Here is a 10,295-nt window from a genome sequence, read left to right on the forward strand (position 1 = left end):
AAGATCATATTTAAATACACTGAGTATCCTCTGAGATGTTGCCTTCAAAGACCCAGACAAGATTTCCAGCATGGACACTAGAAGAAAGATATCAGTAGAGAGATATGATTTATGGGTTGTGCTTAGTCACCACAACTCTTTGCGATCCCATGGACTGTAACCTGCAAGGCTCCTCTATCCATGTAGGTTCTTCAGGCAAGAATAATGAAGTGGGTTGCCATGCCCTCCTCCAGGGGATCTTCCAGAACCCAGGTCTCCCGCGTTGCAGGTGGGTTCTTTATTGTCTGAGCCACCACTGATGGGTTAGACTTGATCACTTTGCTGAAAGGGCTCTTAAAAGACTGGACCCTCGATTAGGTAAAAAGTAGGCCCTTCTCAGTCATAGTTTTCCATATTTAGAATTTTTTTTTTAAGTATAGGGGTGGGGGTGTGTGTGAGTATGTTTGTATGTGTGTGTTCTGATGGGAATTTTGTATTGCCAAGACTTTATACAGCCAGAAAATAAATTACATTGCAAATTTGTTTTGTAATTCTAATGCCATTCAAGAGGAATACCATCACTTGAAATATTAAAGGCAATATTGTCTAATAGGCACTTGCCTAGGACTTGATAAACTTGAAAATAAATACAAAAATAAATATGGTGCTTGCTTCAGCAGCACATATACTAAAATTGGAATGATACAGAGAAGATTAGCATGGCCCCTGCGCAAGGATGACATGCAGATTCGTGAAGCGTTCCATATTTTTATTTCCTCTAAAGTCAGGAACAAGACAAGAGTGCCCACTTTCACCATTACTACTCAACACAGTTTTGGAAGTTTTGGCCACAGCAATCAGAGCAGAAAAAGAAATAAAAGGAATCCAAATTGGAAAAGAAGAAGTAAAACTCTCACTGTTTGCAGATGACATGATCCTCTACATAGAAAACCCTAAAGACTCCACCAGAAAATTACTAGAACTAATCAATGAATATAGAAATCCCTTGCATTCCTATACACTAATAATTATAAAATAGAGAAATTAAGGAAACAATTCCATTCACTATTGCAACGAAAAGAATAAAATACTTAGGAATATATCTACCTAAAGAAACTAAAGACCTATATATAGAAAACTATAAAACACTGGTGAAAGAAATCAAAGAGGACATGAATAGATGGAGAAATATACCATGTTCATGGATTGGAAGAATCAATATAGTGAAAATGAGTATACTACCCAAAGCAATTTATAGATTCAACGCAATCCCTATCAAGCTACCAACAGTATTCTTCACAGAGCTAGAACAAATAATTTCACAATTTGTATGGAAATACAAAAAACCTCAAATAGCCAAAGCTATCTTGAGAAAGAAGAATGGAACTGGAGGAATCAACCTACCTGACTTCAGGCTCTACTACAAAGCCACAGTCATCAAGACAGTATGGTACTGGCACAAAGACAGAAATGTAGATCAATGAAACAAAATAGAAAGCCCAGAGATAAATCCACGCACATATGGACACCTTATCTTTGACAAAGGAGGCAAGAATATGCAATGGATTAAAGACAATCTCTTTAACAAGTGGTGCTGGGAAAACTGGTCAACCACTTGTAAAAGAATGAAACTAGACCACTTTCTAACACCATACACAAAAATAAACTCAAAATGGATTACAGATCTAAATGTAAGACCAGAAACTATAAAACTCCTAGAGGAGAACATAGGCAAAACACTCTCCAACATACATCACAGCAGGATCCTCTATCACCCACCTCCCAGAATATTGGAAATAAAAGCAAAAATAAACAAATGGGACCTAATTAAACCTAAAAGCTTCTACACAACAAAGGAAACTATAAGCAAGGTGAAAAGACAGCCTTCAGAATGGGAGAAAATAATAGCAAATGAAGCAACAGACAAACAACTAATCTCAAAAATATACAAGCAACTCCTACAGCTCAATTCCAGAAAAATAAATGACCCAATCAAAAAATGAGCCAAAGAACTAAATAGACATTTCTCCAAAGAATACATACAGATGGCTAACAAACACATGAAAAGATGCTCAACATTACTCATTATCAGAAAAATGCAAATCAAAACCACTATGAGGTACCATCTCACACCAGTCAGAATGGCTGCAATCCAAAAGTCTACAAGCAATAAGAAAAGGGAACCCTCTTACACTGTTGGTGGGAATGCAAACTAGTACAGCCACTATGGAGAACAGTGTGGAGATTCCTTAAAAAACTGGAAATAGAACTGCCTTATGATCCAGCAATCCCACTGCTGGGCATACACACTGAGGTAACCAGAAGGGAAAGAGACACGTGTACCCCAATGTTCATCGCAGCACTGTTTATAATAGCCAGGACATGGAAGCAACCTAGATGTCCATCAGCAGATGAATGGCTAAGAAAGCTGTGGTACATATACACAATGGAGTATTACTCAGCCATTAAAAAGAATACATTTGAATCAGTTCTAATGAGGAGGATGAAACTGGAGCCTATTATACAGAGTGAAGTAAGCCAGAAAGAAAAACACCAATACAGTATACTAATGCATATATATGGAATTTAGAAAGATGGTAACGGTAACCCTGTATGCTGCTGCTGCTGCTAAGTCACTTCAGTCGTGTCCGACTCTGTGCGACCCCATAGACAGCAGCCCACCAGGCTCCCCCGTCCCTGGGATTCTCCAGGCAAGAACACTGGAGTGGGTTGCCATTTCCTTCTCCAATGCATGAAAGTGAAAAGTGAAAGGGAAGTCGTTCAGTCGTGTCCGACTTTTAGTGACCCCATGGACTGCAGCCTACCAGGCTCTCCGTCCATGGGATTTTCCAGGCAAGAGTACTGGAGTGGGATGCCATTGCCTTCTCCGATAACCCTGTATACGAGACAGCAAAAGAGACACTGACGTATAGAACAGTCTTTTGGACTCTGTGGGAGAGGGAGAGGGTGGGATGATTTGGGAGAATGGCATTGAAATATGTATAATATCATATATGAAACAAGTCACCAGTCCAGGTTCGATGCACAATACTGGATGCTTGGGGCTGGTGCACTGGGACAACCCAGAGGGATGGTATGGGGAGGGAGGACAGTTCAGGATGGGGAACACATGTATACCTGTGGCAGATTCATTTTGATATATGGCAAAACCAATACAATATTGTAAAGTTAAATAAAATAAACCCGATACTGGATGCTTGGGGCTGGTGCACTGGGACAACCCAGAGGGATGGTATGGGGAGGGAGGAGGGAGGAGGGTTCAGGATGGGGAACACATGTATACCTGTGGTGGATTCATTTTGATGTTTGGCAAAACTAATACAATTATGTAAAGTTTAAAAATAAAATAAAATTAAAACCAAAAAAAAATAAAATAAAATGTAAAGGTCAAAGTAAACTCACATATTTAAAAATAAACAGTTTATACTTTTAAAAAAAAAAAAAAAAAAAAAAAAAATTTTTAAAAATTAAAAAAAAAAACAAAAATATATATGTAGGTTAATTACTGTACCAACCAAAATAATGTTTACCCTTTATTGTGTCTGAGGCATCAGACTATGGGACAGCATTCAAGGAAAGATTTTATCTTCTTTGTTCATTCAGACTTGTCTTCAAGATCCTAAATGCACCATTTTATCTTTTTCCTAACTGGCATTTGCTATTATAATACTCCTCTTCCTTTCTTTTTCCCACCTTCCCTCACAATCTCTCTTGCTCAAAAAAAAAAAAGAAAAAAGCCTTTTCAATGTGCTAAGGGGTGTTATTTGTGGGGTGGAGCTGTCAATCAGTGAACAGTTTTTCTAAAATATACTATTTTCTGTGCAACTAAACTGGATACCCCCTCCACTGGACACTGACCTGTCTCCTGTCACGTTCCAGGCTTAAAACTGAGCATTTTTTAGACATCTTTCCAGAATGAATGAAATGGACAATAAAAGGACAACTTGAGACTCTTAAGAGGTACAGAGAGAGAGAAAGGAGATGGAATACATTCCCGCCATTCCCAAAGAAACCTCCTCGTAGAGCTTATATACAAAATTGAATGCTTCCGCAGAAGCATGCAAACTAGACAGCAGTTAGAGCTGATGAGGCAATCGAACTGAAAGAGGCTTTTGTTTTTTCTTTCCCCTCTCTGTCAAGGGTACTGTTTCTACTTTCCTGGGAGCCTTTCATTTTCTAAATATATTCCACCACACCCCATCTAAATGCAATCTCACATCAAATTCCCTCAGGCAGTTGCCACAAATGGTCCAGTGCCATCCAAGACGAGCTGAAGCACAATGGAGAAGTCAGAGAAGTCAGAAAGGAAACAGCAGTCATCTGAAGGTGATGGTTTCTCTTGTAAAGTTTACAAAAATATGGGACAATATAATTATATTGTCAGAGCCCCTCCCTGGAAGGAGCCTGTGCTAGTGAAGTGCTCTGAAGCTTAATCTTTACAATAATCTGCATCCTTTTCCTCACATGTGTAACAGGGATAATATTAAGCTTCTTGAAAGGATTGAGTGGGGAAGATTCACACAAACACTTTGAAATGAAAGGCTCCTGGGAAAGTAGATACATGTACCCTTGACATAGGAACTTGGAAGATTTGCCTGCAAACCTATCATCTCAGTGAATATAAAAATCAGTCTCTTCTGGTTTATTTCCATCAGTGCTTTCTTTCTTTTCCTTTTATCCTAACTCTTACATAGAATTCTGGTTATCTTTTTCCTCCGCTTGGCTTGTATTTTGTTTATTTTCCCAGGTTTCATTTCCTGTGTTTTCTGTTCTTTTTTTTTTTAAACTCCCTCGCGCTCCTTCCCTCCCCCGCCCACCTCGCAACTCCTGTGTTTTGTGTCCACTGATACGACCACCGGGGCTTCCCTGGTGGCTCAGCAGTAAAGAATCCGCCTGCAATTCTCCTGCCTGCAGGAGATGCGGGTTTGATCCCTGGGCTGGGAAGCCCCTGGAGGAGGGCATGGCAACCCACTCCAGTATTCTTGCCTGGAGAATTCCATGGACAGAGGAGCCTGGGGGGCTACAGTCCATAGGGTCACAAAGAGTCCGACACAACTGAGCGACTTAGCGCGCATGCATGCGTAGCTGCTGGTAGCCACAGAACTGCTCCCATAGCTTTTCCTAAGCTGCTTTCCATATCTTTAAAACCCACAGATGTGAGGACAGCCATCAATCCAGGAGAGACATGCAAGCCATGTGATGCTTCACTCTCCAGATGGGGTTTCAGGGTGACCCTGTCTGATCACCAGGCTCAACTTATGAAATACAACCTCTGATGAAATTCATGGCAGGCAAACTCCCTGCTCAGCATGGGGCAACGGGTGATGGATGGGCCGGTGATGATGGATAGCTCCTCTCTCACCCTCAGTCCATGAATTCTGGTTCAGGAGACTCCCCTAGCAGGGGCTGGATTGTCCCAGAGATAACAGCACTCAGTCGGGAGCTGGGTTCTGGGCTTATTGCTTGCTTAGGGATAGCTGCTGCCCTCATTACTCAGTAAAGCAAATTACTGCTAACGCTATAATGTTTTAGTTCATTCCAGTGGTTTTTAAATTAAACAGACAGCTTGGCATATGGATCAAGACTCCAAGCACTATTAAAAAAAAAAATCTCTTCTACAATATGGACAAAACACAGAATTAAAGTAAAGGGGAAGATTTATATATAGAAGCTTAATAATCCTCCTTGTCATCTGTTCATTCTTTTGGGGAAATAATCTTAATACTGCATAGTTGTTTTTTTTTAAACTACATGACCCTTTTTTAGTATTAGGAAATGAATCTGAATATGAAAAAAAAATTGGGTGACTTTAATATGCCTGCTAACCTTGTCTCATTAATCCTTATGGTGCTTCTGAAAGATGTATGGAATGTATTTTTATCTCCATCTCATGGAATGTGGAACTAAGATATCCCAAAGCTCTTTAACATACTTAAGATCACACAGCGGCTCAGTAATAAAGTCAGAAATAAAAGCCAGCTTTTCTAACAAGAAAGGCTCTGACAATTAATCAGAAACACAGAAAGTCTGCTCTTTGATGACTAGAAATTTCATCTGAAACCAGATGATGAGGTGAGAAGAACCACATTGCCACAACTGGTGATTACACTGTTTCTTTGGCAGACCGTCAGTCCCCAAACTGGTAACATAACATGTAGACTCTGCTTAGATTTGGTACATCACAGCAAAGATAATGACTCCCAAAAATTTCTATAAAGAAAATCTTATTCTACTTCATTTATTTCATTTATAAAATTCAGGAGTCATTCCTATGGGAAACAGAATCCATAGACCCCAGTGGAAACAGAAGTTTCAATGAATAGCTCAAGATTTGGTAAGAAGACAATCAAGTATCTGGGAAACTGGACTCTGTCACTTCCTAGAGCTTCTCTTTCCTTGTTCTGGAACTGACACTTGTTGTTATTTAGTCACTCAGTTGAGTCCGACTCTTTGTGACCCCCATGGACTGTAGCCCACCAGGCACCTCTGTCCATGGGTTTTCCCAGGCAAGAATACTAGATTGATTCAGTTGCGATTTCCTCCTTCAGGGGATCCCCCTGACCCATTGATCAAACCCGTATCTTCTGCATTGCAACAGGATTCTTTACTGCTGAGCCACCAGGGAAGCCCTGGAACCAACACTGCAAAGTAGAAATAATTATACTACATGGAACAGATGTGACAAAAATCACCCTTTGTATCCCCTGTGCTTGGCCTGATGAGCAGGTATTTAATACATAATTATTGACTATGAAGGGGGTGGAACATGTATTCAATAAATAATCAGTGATACTTAAATGGGCTGCTGTCACTCTGCCCGACACATTTCCACCTGCAGATGATACTGATGTGCCTGGAGTTCTTTCCACTGCCTAACACATTTCCAACCAAGAGAGTTTTTCCATCTAACTTGAACAAGAAGAATTTCCCATCTCTATAAATACCAAGGTTTTACACTTGTGACTACCATCACATCACTTTAATTGAACTGATAACTGCTAATTCAGTGGTCTTCCAACTGTATTGCGTATAATAATCACTTGGGAACATATTATATGTGGATTCTCAGGTCTCTAGCAATTTTGGTTCAGATGGGAGGGCAGAACTCAGCATTTAAACAAGAACCTCACAGGGTTTTGATACAGACATTCCAAAGTCCACTCTTAGAGAGAGAAAAAAAATGTCTATATATTGGCCTTATCCCAGAAATAAAGAAATGGAGATTCAGAAAAGATTCTTGCCCAAGGCAACTCATTCATTCCATCATTCAGTCATTTGACAAATACCTACTATGAGTATAGATGATCAGACCCTCCTGATTTGTGCAAAACTGAAACCTGGTCTGGTCCCCAATCCACTACTACTTCAAATCTTGCAGCCAGATGTTATGGAAATTCCAAACAACACACAAGACTGGCTGGAGTGAACTCAGGAAATGCTTCATGAAACAGGCAGAATTTGGACAGAATTCTAGCCATCAAAATTCAGAGAAAGGAACTGGGCCAGCAAAGATATTAATAATAAATGGCGGGTGTCCAGCACCTCAGCTTGCCCTCAGAGGACCAGGCAAGAGAGAGGCAGAGAAAGTGCAAGGGTGATACAGCTCAGGAACCCCACTTGGCACATTTCAGGAGACCTCAAAGCCTTACCTCGTGAATCTCTTGGGCAATTCTCACTGCTACACCCAAGTCTGTCTGGATCCCCACTGGAACAGGAGAATGCCGCCAACAGTGGCCCCAGCCCTCCACACCCAAGTACGCTGGAGTCTCCAGTGTCAGCCTTCTTCTAAGCACCTCCCTTCCCTCAGGCTTTTCAGCAGAAACAACCTCGTCCTCACAAACAACTTATTGATGCAGAAAAACAGGGAATATGATAGAAAGGGCTGCATGCAAAAATCAAACAAGAAGTGTAAATATGACCTGGGATAATTCCTCAGGATCCAGGGACCTCAGAAGGAAGAAGAGAAATACTCATCAAGATGCAGAAGCATGGGCAATTTCTCTGGGCACTTTGGTTCTCAGCCTGGGCTGCGTGTTAGAATCACTTACAGAACCTTTGAAAAAACACCGAGGCCTTGGTATCCCCATGACCACTGGAATCAGGAGTTCTAAGGCGGAGTCCAGACATCAGTACATCCTGAAATCTCACTGGGTGTTTCCAGTATGCACCCAAGAAGCTGTAAACCACTGATCTAATAAAGCAGAGCTTGAGAAAAACCAATACAGTGTAAGCATGTTGGAGCCAATGAGGTGAGATTCAGGTGGCTGTAAACAGAGTGATTCCAACCTGGGACTAAGAGGTCTGGAATACAGGCATAAGTAACCCAAGGAGTATGGGCTTCCCAGGTGGCTCGGTGGTAAAGAACCCACCTGCCAATGCAGGAGACAGGTTCAATCCATGGGTTGGGAAGATCCCCAGAGCAGGAAACAGCAACCCACTCTAGTATTCTTACCTGGGAAATCCCATGGACAGAATAGCCTGGTGGGCTACAGGCCATGCTGCTGCTGCTAAGTCCTTCAGTCATGTCCGACTCTGTTTGACCCCATAGACGGCAGCCCACCAGGCTCCCCCGTCCCTGGGATTCTCCAGGCAAGAACACTGGAGTGGGTTGCCATTTCCTTCTCCAGTGCATGAAAGTGAAAAGTGAAAGTGAAGCCGCTCAGTCGTGTTCGACTCCTAGTGACCTACCAGGCTCCTCCATCCATGGGATTTTCCAGGCAAGAGTACTGGAGTGGGTTGCCATTGCCTTCTCCGGCCACAGGCCATGGCATCATAAAAAGTCAGACACAACTTAGTGACTAAACAACAACAAATCCAAGGAGTGCAGGTTATAAGTGAGAGGCAGTCAGTCTGAGAGCAACACTTAGATCTTGCCTGTGGAGGACCTGAGTGGTAAGCAACGTGTGCCAGGCTAGAGAAGTTTGCCTTTATAAACAGATCAATGAATCTATTAATATTACTATCTCCACTGTCAAATAAGGCAACTGAATCACACACAGGTAAAACTGCCTAAAGCTCTTATTACAGCAATTGTTCAAAAATAAATGATTACCAAATCAAACTGATTTTGATACAGGCTGTAGAATATATTTGGTTGAATTATAAGACATCACCATTTTTGTAGGTTATAAATAGTTGAATACAGGAAATTTCACATGGCTTAGCCTAATACATTCCCATCCAATCTTGTCTCTAGGTTCTTATTCACGTATTTATTTAGAAAGTCTAATTGTATCTTGGCCTGGAAGTCCTCTGTGCGTGAATGCTCAGTCACTCAGTCGTGTCCGACTCTTTGAGACCCCACGGACTATAGCCCGCCAGGCTCCTCTGTCCATGAAATTTCCTAGGCAAGAATACTGGAGTGGGTTGTCATGCCCTTTTCCAGGGGATCTTCCTGATCCAGGGATTGAACCCCAGTCTTTTGCATCTCCTGCACTGCAGGCAGATTCTTTACCACTACACCACCTGGGAAAACCAATGTCCTCCAAAGCCTTCTGAATACTAATTTCATCATACCAGAGTTGTCTATATTCATATATCAACTTGTCTTTCTATTTGTCTCATATCAGCGATTGGTTCTATGTGATAAAAACTATAAACCAAGAGAAGAGTGAATAAATGACTTTCCCTAATAACAAAATCAGGCTAATGAACTTTTTATAGGGTTATCAACCTCTGCAGGAAGAAGTGAGGTTGACCAGGCAGCTTCCAGCTTTCCATCAGAACAAGGGCAAAACTTGCAGCCAAGGAACAGAAATGAAGTCTGTGAACTTAATCTCTAATAAAATCATTAATAAAATCAAAGAAGAAGAGGAACTTTTCTCCCCTTAGAATGTTCTGGGTATCAGGATATCCTAAAAGAAACTTTCCTGGCTCTAACATCTAAGAAAGGCTAGACTAAGGAAAGTTTAATATGATTGTCATTGTACTAATCTTATATGCCATCACAGGGTCCCATTTTTTTATTTGGTCTCACTCAAAGATTACTTTGAGTAGGCTCCATGAGGCCAACACCCCCTCTGTATATTTTTATTTGACCCCTGACTTTTTAATTTTTATTTTTAATTAGATGATAATTACTTTACAATATTGTGATGGTTTTTGCCATACATCAACATGAATCGACCACAGGTATGACCACCTCTGTCTTACTCAGCTCTTGATCACAAGTGCCTGGCCCAGAACGTGATGTGACATTAAATTGGATACATATTTTGGAAAGAATATGTTTAAAAAAGGGACTGGGCTTCCCAGGCCACTCAGTGATTAAGAACCTACCTGCCAATGCAGGAGAC

General features: G+C 41.1%; 1 non-coding gene across 1 annotated transcript; it reads left to right on the top strand.

Annotated features, from left to right (window-relative positions):
* The first annotated feature begins 643 nt into the window (after nt 1-643).
* Nucleotides 644-750, top strand: LOC113899805. Its single transcript, XR_003512992.1, has one exon. It is a non-coding gene; the product is annotated as a U6 spliceosomal RNA (small nuclear RNA).
* The last annotated feature ends 9,545 nt before the right edge of the window (nt 751-10,295 follow it).

The sequence above is a fragment of the Bos indicus x Bos taurus genome, chromosome 1 (assembly GCF_003369695.1).
Source record: "Bos indicus x Bos taurus breed Angus x Brahman F1 hybrid chromosome 1, Bos_hybrid_MaternalHap_v2.0, whole genome shotgun sequence".
Taxonomy (NCBI): Eukaryota; Metazoa; Chordata; class Mammalia; order Artiodactyla; family Bovidae; genus Bos; species Bos indicus x Bos taurus.